The sequence below is a fragment of the Misgurnus anguillicaudatus genome, chromosome 3, assembly GCF_027580225.2.
Source record: "Misgurnus anguillicaudatus chromosome 3, ASM2758022v2, whole genome shotgun sequence".
Taxonomy (NCBI): domain Eukaryota; kingdom Metazoa; phylum Chordata; class Actinopteri; order Cypriniformes; family Cobitidae; genus Misgurnus; species Misgurnus anguillicaudatus.
Window position 1 is genome coordinate 11440238 of NC_073339.2, and position 15594 is coordinate 11455831.

A 15594-nucleotide genomic window follows, 5' to 3' on the forward strand; every position below is an offset into this window, starting at 1 on the left:
CAGCTGTTTGCCCTAGGGCGATACTTCAGAATTTTATAAGTTGCAGAAGCCACCTGGTGGATAATAGTGGTATTGCAGAAAGCCGGAAATACTCGTTACTGAGTGCATTTACATACACAGAGTAAGCGGATAACTTTCAAAAATCTGCTCATTATAGAAAATTGTTTTCATGCGTTAACATACAAAGCAACCAACCGTCTATGCAGAGAACTGCGGTTACATGGGACTTGGAAATTTGTCAGGTTTCTCGCAGGCAGTGACGTCACCGCCTATAGTACACAATAGTCGATCAAAAAACCGACAACATCAGTCTTACCCTACAGTCACATTAGCTACAAAAGTGAGCGACACGCACCCGCTTGATGGGCGTTCCTTAGCTAGTATCTAAAAGTGGTATCAAAAGTCACTTCATAGGTATTGTTAAGTTACAAGAACGATGTTTTTGGATTTAAAAGTATTTATTTCTCGATAAAAGTAACAAAATATATGAGATAAAATGCCAAACTTATCAGAAATACGCATTTTCCGCCATCTTGAATTATTTTCTTCGACTCTGCCACAGTCCACGTTATCAGCTTATTAAGCATAATCGGCGTAATACTCTTTGGCAGGGAAGCGTTTTCTCTTAATTGACGAGATAACTCATCAAATGGCACCGAAAGAGTTAAGGGGGTCGTACACCAGATGAGAACAACTCTGAGGTATCGTACAGCGGGCGTGCACATTAAATAGCGTGAGCATAGTCAGATAGCGTCTACTTTAAAATGCAAATCGAAATGCGATCGAATTAACATCTTAGTTTAGATGAGAAAACATTGTGGACATGCAACATTTTTAACAATTTAACTGCACATGCTTTACCTTCTTTACAGAGATGCACAATATTGGATTTATGCTGATATGCCAACATTTTCAACTTTTAGTCGATAGCCGGTATACGCAATCAACAGCTGTAATTAGTATTGATAATATTGTGCATCAATACAAAATATTTCAAACACAGGGACAAAAAGAATGAATCCGGACCCCGTGATCATTTTATTGTGTCAATTGTAAGTGTAAGGAGTCAGTGTTGTGCAATATCACAACTCTCTGTAATGCTTGCTTTTGATTGGTCAATTCTGTGTCAGTCTACAGTCAAAATATTTGTGTGTAATGGAAGCTAACCAGTATCATTTCAAGTCTCACTTATCACTCCACAGTCTCTTCTCACATACTAAATGAAACTTAGTGTTGAGTTTGTTTATATATTTGGTTATAACTGTAACCCTGGTGATCAGAAACTAGTGTGAGCCTCATCTGGGTTATGCATCAACAAAACATAACTAGCCCAAATCCATGAAAACAGACAAAAAACACAAAAGATAAGTTGTGTGTTTCACCAGCGCACCTTTGCTTAAAAGTTCATCTGCTTCTGTCTTTACCCGATCAAGAGCTTTTGGAAATTCAAGCTTTTCCCCTACAGTGTAGATGTGAGAATACTCTCAAAAAGCTGCCGTGTCAGACAGCGTTGTCATCTAGAAAATATTTAGGACAGCTTCCAAAATACCCAAATGATGTAAGCATCTCCTCTATTCCCTCTAGGCTAACAGCAAGCACCGACTTTAACTAAAGAAACTCTAGTGCTTACTCAGCCTGTGATTTAATTTGTAATATTAGACAGATTAAATATATATGCACTCATGAAACAATTCATAAAAGGCCAGTTATGAATAGGCAACCTTACGTTTTAAATATTACACTGTTACACTATACAGTGGAGGACAAGCAAAATTTAATCCGAGATTGGAGAACTTTTGGTGGGATTTAATATAGGGAACAAATCATAAATTGATGCAAAAAAAAAAAACTTTACACTTAGAATGTACTAGTTAACATTGTTAAATGCATGAAAAAAAACAATGTAGTTTTCTAGCATTTATTAATTCTTGTTAAAGGATTAGTCAATTTTCTTAAAAAAATCCAGATAATTTACTTACCACCACCATGTCATCCAAAATGTTAATGTGTTGATGTGTGACGAGCCAGCGCAACCTCACGTAATTGCGTAATGAAATAAAAAGGTCATGTGTTACATATATGAATCGCACCTTTGCGGTCCATTTTAAACAATAAACTGACACAAAGATGTTAAATGGTATTATTCGACATATAACAACGGCGGAACGGTCCTCTTTCTCCACACTTGTAAACACTGGGGCGTAGTTTCACATACGTCATCCGTGACCTCTTGACGTGATGATGTATTACGTGAGGTCGCGCTAGTGCTTCACAGGATCGGAGGAAGACGAGAAGTTGTGGTTTAAAAGTGTAATTTTGGGCAAGAAAAATAAAAAATATGCAATCGTTTGCTAGATAAGACCCTTATGCCTCGTTTGAGATCGTTTAGAGTCCTTTGATCCTGCAATTTTAAACTGCATTAAAACTGTTAAAGGATAATTACGGTATTTAACACTTTGAGTCTCATTTCTGGTTTGTTTTGGATGAACTACAGTGATGGACACAGAAATTTTGACAATGGGTCGTGTCTTGACTTTTTGACTCGTTTAGAAGCGTCTCTTGACTGCTTCAGAATGGTAGTCAATGGCCATGCACAAACATGTCATTAAAACAACACTTAACGTTCATTTTCAAAACTGTGCTACTCACCGAGTGGTTCGTGGTGTTCGTTGATAATTAAAAACAAGTTGTGTAGCGAAATACAGTTTCTGTCGTGTTTTATTTGGCATTTTGTAAAATTCCATTGACTTCTCTAGGAAGACGCAATGCTCGCTGATATATCACTCCGCCGCCGGGAAACAGAAAAGGGGCTGTTTACTCTCAGAAGAAATTTTTCCCATATTTGTAGGGCTGACATTCGATTCGTGGGTTGACATTCGATTTTCAGTTTTGAGATTCGAATATATATATTTTTTTACAGCGTTAATGCAGAGCTTTTGCCAAGCAGGAAGTGCGCATCACGCTCCCGCTCTATAGGTGGCGCAGAGAGACCAACATCCAGAGCCAACAGCACTAGTGGAAGAGATCACCTCAAACGGAAAGCACGCTTCCTGCTTTGGCATTCACGCTAATAGTGTTGTAAATAACGTTCAGTTTCTTGCAAAAACTGATTGATTTGCTTCACAAGACGTCAATATGTCACACGGAGTTATAGGGGATTACTGTTGTATTGGATATATATGCTTTAGCTCTTAAAGTGTGCGGATCTGTTGACTTGCATGACGGAGCACTGGGGTTTCTGCAAAATATCTTCTTTATTGTTCTGCTGATGAAAAAAACATATTCGATGGTGTAAGTGTTATAAATAGAGCCCGACCGATATGCGTTTTTTTGGGCCGATGCCGATACAGATATAAGGGAGTTAAAAAAGACCGATAACGATATATCGGCCGATATCTTTATGTGTATATTATAGTTCAGTACACATATACTGCAGTATATTATACTACAGTACTGTACATAGAATACACTATATACTTTAACATAATATACTGTATATGAATAAATACAATGCAATGCAATGATCACTCACAAATGTGGTGATCCAACACTTATATTGATGTGACAAAGATATGTACTATAGGCAAGAAGTTAACAATAAACTTTATTATCCAAAATGAGTCGGATATCAGTGCACTAAACTGTAAAGTTGACTTATTATAAATAACTTTAAAACACAAACAGAACAAAAGACATAAAACTTGCATCATTTGAGATGCTTATATAAAGAGAAACTTATGAAGTCATTGATTATTAGCTTTACAGTAAGTTGTGTACTTCACAAATTTGTTAGCCACTCACCGTAAGACAATGCTTGACGGAGCACATACTAATGTACGCTATGTTTAATGTTATGCACAACGTTTTTATAACACAAAACCCAGGGTTCCGTGCAAACTTTAGACTTTTATAAAACTAAAGCGTCTTCGCTCCGCCTCTTTTATTTAGCAAGGGTGTAGAGTTGCGCGAGCTTATTGAATCAATTGCTCTGAAATTAGCATGTTAACTAACAACACAAGCAGCAGTAATCTCATATAGTGATATATAAGTGCAACGGCTGCGCGAAGTTTAAACGTGTCATTTCTCCGTCTCGCGTCATTTCTCCCGCTTGCGTTTTAACTCGCAAGTCGACAAAGAGACGGATTAAAAACACCAAATGTAAACGGGAATGCGTCTCTCTTGTCCATTTATAATCCAATCGACCAAAGCGCGTCTTAATACCAGGTGTAACAATGTTGTGAAGAAGACACTGCATGACTGCCGCCACCTGAACTGAGAGACTGACTGAAGTGAAGGGGGTGGGGGATTGACTGGTGTCACTACAGTGAGTGATCTGGGTCACCATTAGCAACCAGTATGGCGCACTCTGCTGGACAAACAAGTACTTACATCTTTCAAATGCATTTAATGTGTTCTGTAACAAACATTCATATTGGCGCATATCTGCGGCTTATACGCCGATACAGATATATCTGCGACATGCTCATATCGGCCGATAAAATCGGCAAAACGATAAATCGGTCGGGCTCTAGTTATAAATAAACTTGATTTTGAAAGTATACTACCGTTTTATTACAGTTTGTTGGACTACGTTCATTCATGCTTCAGACTCAAATATAGAGCGGAAGTATATACGCGGTTGTGAGGTATCTGAAAAAATAGTTCCACTATAGCAAACAACACGGATTAAAATCATACATTGCGCCAATATATTTATTTTTAATCATCAACGAACACCACAAACCACTCGGTGAGTAGTACAGTTTTGAAAATGAACGTCAAGTGTTGTTTCAATGACATGTTTGTGCATGGCCACTGACTTCCATTCTGAAGCAGTCAAGAGACGCTTCCAAACCAGCCGAAAAGTCAAGACACGACCCATTGTCAAAATTTCTGTGTCCATCACTGTAGTTCATCCAAAACAAACCAGAAATGAGACTCAAAGTGTTAAATACCGGAATTGTCCTTTAAGTGTTGGGGTCCATTAAAGTCCATTAAAATGAGAAAAATCCTGGAAGGTTTTCCTCAGAAAACAATTTCTTCTCGACTGAAAAAAGAAAGACATCAACATTTTGGATGACATGGTGGCGAGTAAAAACTAATGTTTAAACATTTGATTGCAATAATATATTAGCAAATGCTAAAATAACATGAACTAAGATTAATAAATGCTGTTTAAGTACTGTTCAATGATAGTTCATGTTAGCTAATGCATTAACTAGTTAACAAATACCACCTTATTGTAAAGTTATTGTAAAAAATGCGCAGCAAACAAAACAAATGATGAATTTTTTTTAAGAAAGTGTGCGTCTAAATCTAAAATTTCAAACAAGCAAAAAAACATTAAACCTTAAAGGGGACATTTCACAAGAATTTTTTTAGATGTAAAATCATTCTTTGGTATCCCCAGAACACATAAGTAAAGTTTTAGCTCAAAATACCATATAGATAATTTATTATAACATGGTAAAATTGCCACTTTGTGGGTATGAGCAAAAATGTGCCGTTTTCTGACATCACAAGGGGAGCCAAATTCCAATGTCCTATTTGTTCACATGCTTACAGAGAATGGTTTACCAAAAGTAAAGTTACTGTGTTGATCTTTTTCACAATTTCCAGGTTGATAGAAGCACCGGGGACCCAATTATAGCACTTAAACATGGAAAAAGTCAGATTTTCATGCGTTCACGCATTTAACATTTATAAACAGCCAACACTGACCAAAGTGCTGTACACAAAACACAATTTAATAAAACCCAAAACAATAGCAATAGTTACCAAACCCATGGTCAAGGAGTTTTGAAAGCTAAAGAGCAAAAAGTAGTGTCCTGTAATAATAAAAAGTTGTAAACTCAAAACAAACCATTATAAATTAAAATGACCACAAGTCAAGCGAGGCAGCCATTTCATTTTTTGTCACTTAATGCATGGCTTCCTCGCACGGCACACACTCTCCTTTGGAACCCACAGTTGCATGCTGACATTCTCCGATTTCAATACAGCGCGGCATGAGGGTACGGTGTGTTGCTATGCCGGCTCTAAAGGCGTTCAGTGGCAGCAGCATGGCAGTCAAGCCAGCTCCAGCCCGCCAGAGACATTTCTCTTCATGCACGCACACCCACCAACACCGTTGCCAAGGCAACCCCCGACCGACAGGCCCTGGATCTATAACAGCCAAAAACACACTCCCGCACCCACCAGTCGGCATGTACCGTTAGCATGCATCCTCGCTTAAAGGCACAGACATATTTACATGCACATTTTTTTGCACAATTGAGATATTCTGCATTACAAAACAGAGACTTTGAACTGAAACGGCTACTGGAACGGCTTTCACAATGAAACCTCTGTTAAACTTAAATTACATATTCTGTTTAAGAATATCCAGACTAAGTCTCATAATTGAATCATATTATTGGTTTCAATTTTTGACGTGGCCTTACTCTGTCAATATTGAAGATGTCAATGTTATATTTTACAGTAGGGCTGTGTATCGGCAACAATCTGGCGATACGATGCGATCCCGATACAAGGGTCGTGATACAATTTAATACATACTTAAAATTAAAACAGAGTAAGAAATGGCTATGAGCTGTCCAATAAAATTAAGAAAAGTGAGGAGCTAAATAAATAAAATAAATCTAATATATTTAGTTGTGAGAGAGGTCAGGAGAGGTCACATCCATTTAAATATCAATATTAAAGGCAATATTAAATTCACCTCCAATGTGTTGACTTTTTTTTCAAAGGCTAGGGTGAACGTTAAATGTTCACTGCACAATTCGTAATCCATTGGTTGAAACCGTTTTTTCACTGCTTGGCACACAGCCGGTGTTATGCGACCATCGAGTTATCTGACCTCAGTAGGTGCTGTACTAAGGGATAGGTTTAGGATGTGTCTACCTTAATAGCTACGTTTATATGCAACCAATTAAACTGTTTGTAATCGTATTGATGCACGATCAGATTAACACCATGTAAACACCTTAATCGATACGATTCAGGTCGGTTGGATGCTAAATATTGATCGTATTGAAAGTGGTGGTGTAGTCCGATCTAGGATGCAATCATTTTTCAATTGGATGCAAAAATACCTTGTGCACATGCGCAGAAGAATTGTGCTTAAGTTTACGTCTAATATTTTGCTCATATTTTCGCATCACAAGATTCTTGTCACAGAAACATGCAATAGCAAGGCAATTGCAACACACATTAAGGTAATGGAGTCGCACACTGTACATTCTGTAAGGTACTTTCATAACATTACATAAAGCAATAAAGTAGCGTTGTGCCTAGGGATGCTCCGATCAATGGCGATCTCCACTAATAATACGTGGCCGATCACTATTCTGAATCGGACAGCCGATCTTATTACAGCTAAGTTATTTCATTTACTACGGCTTTTGATCAGTAAGTCCCTATCGATCTAAAATCACTGTTAGTTTGAGTCGTTTATAACATGCATTTGAAAAAGCAACACTCATCAAACATAATTATTAAACATATTCTTTATTATTATGAAAATACCTGAAAAGGTTTGAAGAACAGCAATATAAATATATCCTTCAGCCATTTCATGGAGCTGCGTGTCATCACAGTTGCGTGTGTATTGTTCTTCGTCTACAGCGCATTTTGAGTTTCTGCACGAGAGCGCCCCCTGGCTTTTGGATGTAGCGGCATTTCACCGTAATTCATTGAGAAACATAGCAAGCATTATCGGCCAATCGATCGGAGCATCCCTAGTTGTGCCTTTCGAAAATTGCGTATTCATCTAAAAAATGTGTAAAAAACAGCTTTCTCTCACTCAACTTTGAACATTTACTTAAAGATAAAGCGTGAACTCGACAAGAGATGGTGTGCACAGCATTGCCAAGTCTTCTACTTTTTGGCGGGGTTCAGATTTTGGCTATTTTTAAACAGCTTCCACAAGTTTATTTTTTCTAGGGGTTAAAGATGAAAGGATTTTGTTAATTAGTTATTGGTATTTTGGGCTAGTTTTCAGTGTACATTGGGCTGGTTTTTATAGACGAACCTGGCAACCCTGTCTGAACACTTGCGTTTGGGTTCATATTATATAGACTGTACATGCAAACAAACATTTTAATCAGATTGCAATGTTCTTGGTTCCCACACCTTGGTCAACTTCAAATTCAAGGACCTTTCAAGGACTTTTTCAGGTGTAATCAGGCATGAAAATCCCTCACCTTTCGGCGAAATTCGCCGTTTTGAATCCAAAAAAGGTGACCCACGTGAATCATGTAGATTCGATGAGAAAACATTTTTGGGGGGAGGGGGGGTATGCGCGCGTTGTTTGAAGACGCGCCCGTCGCCGTCATCCAAACATGTATCCCAGACATTAGATTTGTTTGTTCATGCTGCGCTGCAAAAACCGACAAGCAGGCAGGTGACATCAAAGTATCACGAGAGTGAATCGAGAAGCCATAAGGAAGTCTGCTTTCGAACGGCTCTCGCGCTACTGTGATGTCATCCGCATTTCTGTGTTCTTCGTCATACAAGCTTGTTGAAGATGCGTAGAGCGACTGCCTTCGGGACGTAAAGTCAACACAAAACGCTGTAAAACTATCATTGTAGAATTCTAATGCGTCAATCAATTAAAACAACACATCTACATAGACTGACACTGCAAAGTGACCTAAAAGATTTTTGTTGGAATGGATTGGAACGAATTATGGACGTACTCCTCGCTTGTAAGACACATTGGTCTACTAGTCTACGGCTGTAAGTACTTAAATGTAAATATGGTGAAACTGCAAAAATATTGCATGAAATGCTGTAATAAGAACATACTGTTACTAATACAGTTCATAAGAAAGTTTGCCGTTTACAGTAACATTTAAGCGATTTTAGACTATTTGAGCGACAAAGATGCTAAAGTGAACTGTTTTCAGTGCGCATACGCGCACAAATTCAAAAATCACGCAAACGCATATTGTTTTGGGCTTGACAGGAGATATACGCACAAACTTTATTGTAATACCACAGTCTCTGCAAGTAGTCTCATAAAAACAGTCGTTTATTATAAGTGAGAAGTTGATCATGTGTCAGTGTATAGATCGCTTCTCCGTTGTTAAAGGGACAGTTCGTCTCATAAGAAATGCTTATGTTTGAGTCATAATGTTAATCAAACTACAAAAGACAAAAGGAAATCACTTTTATAGCTTTAAAAAGATTAATTATATTTAATTTATAGTATGAAAACAGTGTTATATTAATTTGATACTATTTTTCTACCTAATCAATACTGTTAGATCTTACTTTATTTGTAACTTTGTTCTTTTCTATTTTATATGCTTGTAATGTCTTGATTTGTTCTTATTTTATTTTCCCACATCACTTTTTTGCTTATCTGAAAACTATTCAACCCATGACTCAAAAACCATAATGTAATTCATTTAACCAGTACTATATTGTAAAATTAAGTCATTTTAAATTAGATGTAGGCCTTCAGGTCCACCCTATTGCAAAACCAACTTAAAATTGTATGGCCTTGTGACTGATGGTCTGATTATGGCAAAATAAAATTATTGCAGATGTAAAATAGTAAGGGAATTCTACGTGTTACAGCTTTCCACATTTATCAACCCATTTAATTAAATATGGTTTCTGTTACTAGTCAAATGTTTACATTTTAAATCTAAATTGTCCGTCAGAATTAAATAATTGAAATAATGGTCATGTATGTTATGGTGGGAATTTTGTTTCTGCCCATGTGGAGGGATGTTGAGTTCCTTCCTTCTTTTTTGTCCTTGGCCATTCACATGCCTGAAGAATAAATAAGTTAAGTTACAGCATGTTCCCTAATGAGCCCATAATATTTATTCTGGGGGGGTCCTCCCACCTCGCGGCCCCATCAGAGGCCACATCGCCCCTCGAGCGCCCTTCTCACCTTTTTCACCCCTGACCCGTTTTCATGCCTGTGTAATACCCTCAAATTCAAGGACTAAATGTGGGGACACATTTCATAACGACAAAGACAGGGTGACGCGGGAGCCAGGAAGTATATCGCTATCTGAAATATTGCCAAAGACAGCGTTACAGGGACCCAGGAAGTATGGCAAGGGAGACGCAGCGTCTCGTTCCCTTCTCAGGGGACAACAGTTAAATACGTAACCCGAGACGTTTTCATGTGTCAAACACAAGTATTTTGGAATGAATCAATATTCGCGTACAGAAGATATAAGCATTTAAGGCGAACATTTTAGCATTTGTGCTTAAAGTCTAGAATTTTTATGATATTTTCCAACACTACACAGGGAATAATATGGATTTTTTTCAGAAAACTTCTTGCATAAAATAGATTACAGCACTTTCAATGACCTGTATCAATACATGTATATTTTCAAAAACTTCTCAGGGCCTTGAATCCCCCCCCCCCAGATTTACAAACTTTCAAGGATTTCAAAGACCCGTGGGAACCCTGAATCCTGAGGGTACATGTAAACTGCATTGTCGTAACTTGCAATCAGATTAAATTAAGTCGGATTGACACAATTTTGTGCACGTAAACATGGCTAGTGACGTGGTCGCATAATTCGATGGTCACTAATGGTGCTTTTCCATTGAATTGTACGACATGGCTGGGTACATGGTACCACACAATAAAAACACGCCATACATTTGGTGAGGCATCAACCAACAAAACAACTACAGGGTAACATCAGAAAGCAAACAGGCAAATAGCGAAATAACAAGAGGTATGGAAATCCACACAGATTACGAAGTTGGACGCCACAGAGCCGTAAGGCTTAAATAACTATATGAACTGTGTAATGGTCTGTTTAAGACAGAGGTTTTGCCACCTTTACCTAGTTAAAAGTGAAGCTTCCTCAAGTCCACTTCCATTTTGCGTGGCTTAAGGGCTGAACGCTCCCCCACTTACTGAACAAAACAACAGCGGGCGCGTGTATGAAATGTGTGGCTACAAACACACACAGCATCACGGTGAAAAGGATTTTTCCTCACATACAGAAAAGACAGACTTTCCTTCGTGGGGGGGGGGGGGTTGAAACAAATAAACATACATATGCACTTAAGTTGAGGCTAAGGCTTAATTCTAGTTGTGGTGTTAAACACACAAACCCTAGTCTATAGCAATAGAGACGGCATATGAAACAAGTATCATATAGCTCTTACAGGTAGCTTCTGTTAATACAATAAAAATACCCAGACAGACAGCTAATGTGAATTACGACCGGACATAGCAGCCAGAATAAACAGCCAAAATAAAATCCATCAGTCTGAACTATTTTACAGCTAGATGGTAAAATGAACAAAGAGGGAGAAGAGGTCGGTAAGGAACATAGTAAACACACTTTAAATTGAATCTATTCCTAATAAAAAGGTCAGAGATAAGCAAATCCTATTTATAAACCACACAAATAATCAATAAGAAACAACCCCTCTCTAAAATCTCTTCCTATTAACCTTAAACTGCCACTCAAACACAACTAACAAGCAGATCTGCCTGTCAAGAGTCACCAGGTTATCGATTAACTGCAGTGACCACACTTTTACATTCATGCACATGGCATGCTTGTAGTGAACAAAAGCTATACATTCAAAACAAGCAACACCTGCTTTTCTTGAGAATTAAATATGACGTTTAACACATTTTTCAAAATATAACAACATCAAAGTGTACATGAATGTGAACACGTTCTCAGACATAGCAGTCACTAAAAGCCACCTCCGTCAAAAATGAGAATGACCAAATGCTCTATTTAGTTTTGGCACATTCATTGAATATTTTGGCTTCAAATTAGTGATAGACCGATATATCGGTCGGCCGATATATCAGGCCGATATTTGCTGGTTTTATGTGTATCGGCATCGGCCGATATGTGGCTGCTGTGTTCGCCGATTTTTTCCGGCATTATTTATAGACAGAGTGCTGAAAGCGATTGCAGGTCATGTGACTAAAAACAACCAACCTTCCCATTTCAACATCGAAAGCTCGGCCTAACAGCTGATCATAGCTGCACAAAGCGGGTTTTTATTTCTCATCTCTATATATATTTGTAGTAGTAAAGTGCTAGAAATCAGTATCCTTTGCTGATAGTTCCTCGTCATTGTGGAGAGTGCAGTTCATGGTTCCATAGCACCCTCACCCGTTTTTACTATTTTTTAAATATAGTTTTTTATTAAGTTCAATAATTTTTTAAATTGAGACATATGGTGTCATCGTGCCATTTTTATGATGTAAATTGAGTGAGCAAAAGCAGTATCGGCTCCAAATATCGGCTCAAGAAAATCGGTAGCCTGTATCGGTCATCGGCTAAGGCTGATGAAACAAAAATCGGTATCGGCATCGGCACAAAAAAAAATCCATATCGGTCGATCCCTACTTCAAATCGGCTTAAAATTCTGGGTATACGTTTTTTACGCATGCGCAAGCATAGTTAAATGCACGTTCTTGCAAAGCATAGTTCATTTCACTTTTTACACGTGCGTTAATGTTCAAAGCATGTGCATTGCGACAAATTGCAATACTTCTTATGTTCTACATACTACTGTACATGCATACGCAACCTACATGTATAGTGTATGCAAGGTTTCAAAAATATGGGGGTGCGCATACAGTATGTGCGCACTCTTTTGGTGACGAAATTTGCGTCAAGTATATACGTAAAGTAATAAGGTCTATTTGCCGTTTGAATTAAAATAATGATTGCTTGTTCAGTACAATGGGCTTGACATTAGCATTGCTTATTTGCTATTATCTCTGTGCTCTCCAAGCAAACATTTTAGATGTAAAAAGAGGGTTCATTCATAAAAATAAAAAAAATGGGACAAAAAAAGTGTAACGCGTGGTCGTGACTTTAAAAACAGGAACCAGTTGTTGTCAGTGACCATAGAAACCGGAGAAGCGCATGAGACGGGGCATGCACTGTAGCGCTTGATCACGGCCGGGTCATCTCGGGTTTTACACAGTGTTAATCAGACCCGAGACCCAAAGTAATTAAACTAGGAACGAACCCGATTTACCATTTAAAACAGGTCCTGTATGGGTCCTCCGTGAAGACCTTTACTTCCTGTCACTCTTGAAGTTTAGAGATAAGAAGAATGCTATCTACCGGTCGGGATGTAAACTGAAAACGAAACAACTGCCATGAATCTTGTATAAAAAACCGATACAGGGTTTAAAAAAAATCTATACAGTACTTTCGGCAAACAATATATCCCTATACAAGTGATACCCCTACTTAGAGGTTTTTGCAGCAAAAGACAATACCAATGAAATGACAAATGTAACATTTGCAAAAAAAGGGCATTTTAATTACTGACTAACCTAAACTTATAATCTGTCAAAGTGAAATGACTTTGCTTGATTAAAAATTCTCATTTACAAGAAAACATGTCAGATGCACTTAAAGGCGGAGTCCACGATGTTTGAAAAACGCTTTGGAAAAGGAGACGGGCCGACTACCAAAACACACTTATAGCCAATCAAATCAAATCAAATGCCGGGTTGCGTATGTGTTGGGCGGGTCTATCAACAAAAGGTCCAGAGTCTATTGGGGTAGGGGCGTGTTTGTTTGGGTGATTTCAAATATCAACATTGGCTTTCAAACACCGTGGACTCCGCCTTTAAGAGGGTTTTGCATCTGAGCTTTTCGTATTTGGCTAAAATGATTATAGTTTTAAAGTACAAGTTTTGGTTGTGTATGCAAAATAAAAATGCCACAAAGCAAGACAATAGGGCTGCATGATAAATCGTATGCGATTGTTAAGCGCATCTCGTCAGTAAAGCCGGTTCCTTGATTAGCAGTAAATCGGCATCACCCGCTTTCAGATGGAGAGGCATTTACTACACAAAGCCATAGTTCACGGACAATCGGGGCAATTTCGCATTCATTATCATGGACGTAGCTTAAAAGCACCATCTGATGCGCATGATTTATCGTGGAACCCTACAAGACGCATATCACAGTCCCTCCAGAAAAACGTGATTATGTGATCCCATGATTCCAATGCATAAGCAGCCAAAGTCCGCATATTTATGCGGGGGCTGCATTTTTTAAATACGCCGCGCTTTCGCTGCATAAATTGCAGATTTCTGCTCGCAAAATATGCAGGGCTTGCATGATTTCATAATTCCCACATTTTCGAAGCAAAAAGTCATATGTCTTAGCAGAAAGTTGAAAAATGTTGCATTTACTTCACACATGTTGTCATGGGAATGTTAGGAAGTGACGTAATTATGCGACGTGAACATCAATGAAAAGCTGCAAAAGCTGCAAACAGTTTTTGCAAATTCTCACAGTTTTTGCAAGTTCACGCAATTTCTGCAAGTTCCTGCAATTTCATCGCATAAAATTACAAAAATATCCCGCATTTTCCATCGCATTTCTTAAGAAAACATGCCACAAGAGCAAGGATTTTTGCCCACAACAATCACATAAAAAACGTTTTCTGGAAGGACTGTTATCAGAATGCATTTGATTTATAGTATATGATTATTAGGACCAGATTTTGGACCAATTGGGTGATTCTCACGAAACCATTTGAACACCACGGCACTAATGATTTTAGCTTTAAAATGTGTAATATAGTAACATTAAAAAGCATCAGAATTAACACAATACTGTGTTCTACCTTGCACAATGTGTGATTTCAACATAAGAATTTATAATTGGAAATTTTATCTCATTTTCTGCTGAAATTCTCATTACCGCAATGTGTCCGGCTGTGTTTGAACATGCGTTATGTTGTAATTTAATCAAATTAACACAAAAATATTAAGAAAAAAAATAAATGGATGTTTTGCTAGACTACTTTAGATGACAGAAAAAATATTTACTGAATATTCATGTATAATAATAATGAAGAAAAATTAGGAAAATGATGTGTCCATGCCTGATGTTCTCATCCTCCGCAACACTTTTTGAGAACAGTTTAAGCACACATACAGAATTTTAATAAAGTTTGATTTTGAGTGACCAAGCACATGGACCAGTTACTTCAAGATGGCTACCAGGTAAGATCATTTTTTTACAGTTAATTTGAAATATTGTCTTGTCAGAATGCTTACACGACATTTTGATTATCATTACCGCAACAGATGCTAAATAAATGTTAATTTAATTAATAGAAGCATAATACTTTGATTTTAAATGCATGTGCAGAATCTCCAAATTATGTTCTTTCAGGTTTGTCATGTCATTTTGAAAATATGTCAGTGTTGATGTTTTCTGACTGTTGCGGTAATGAGATTTTTTAGGACTAATTTTTTAAATTATGTTACAAAAAGTGTTAAATGATAAGTAAAGGTTTTTAAATTAATGTTCCCATTTACTCCAGACTTTGTTTTTCAATGTCTGGTGGGAAAAAAGTACATTTAAGCAATTTTTACATTTTCATGCTTGACATTTTTAAAACCAAGTTTTCGTGAGAATCACCCAATTAGACTTCACTGTGGGCAAATCTTCTTACGATCAACACAGCAAAAAACCAAGTAACTAATACAACATCCTGTAACAGTCATGCATTTTGCCTTGACGACTTGAATGCAGAGATGCCAGGAGCCTGCTGCAAGGTATCGCTTACAACACAACCTAAACAACAATCCACAAA

The 15594-nt window shown here is 37.7% G+C and overlaps 1 protein-coding gene across 6 annotated transcripts in view; it reads right to left on the reverse strand.

The window, feature by feature from the left end:
- Positions 1-15594, reverse strand: part of bcl9 (BCL9 transcription coactivator) — a 141401-nt gene that overhangs the window by 21660 nt on the left and 104147 nt on the right. The gene's annotated exons all lie outside the window — the stretch shown is intronic.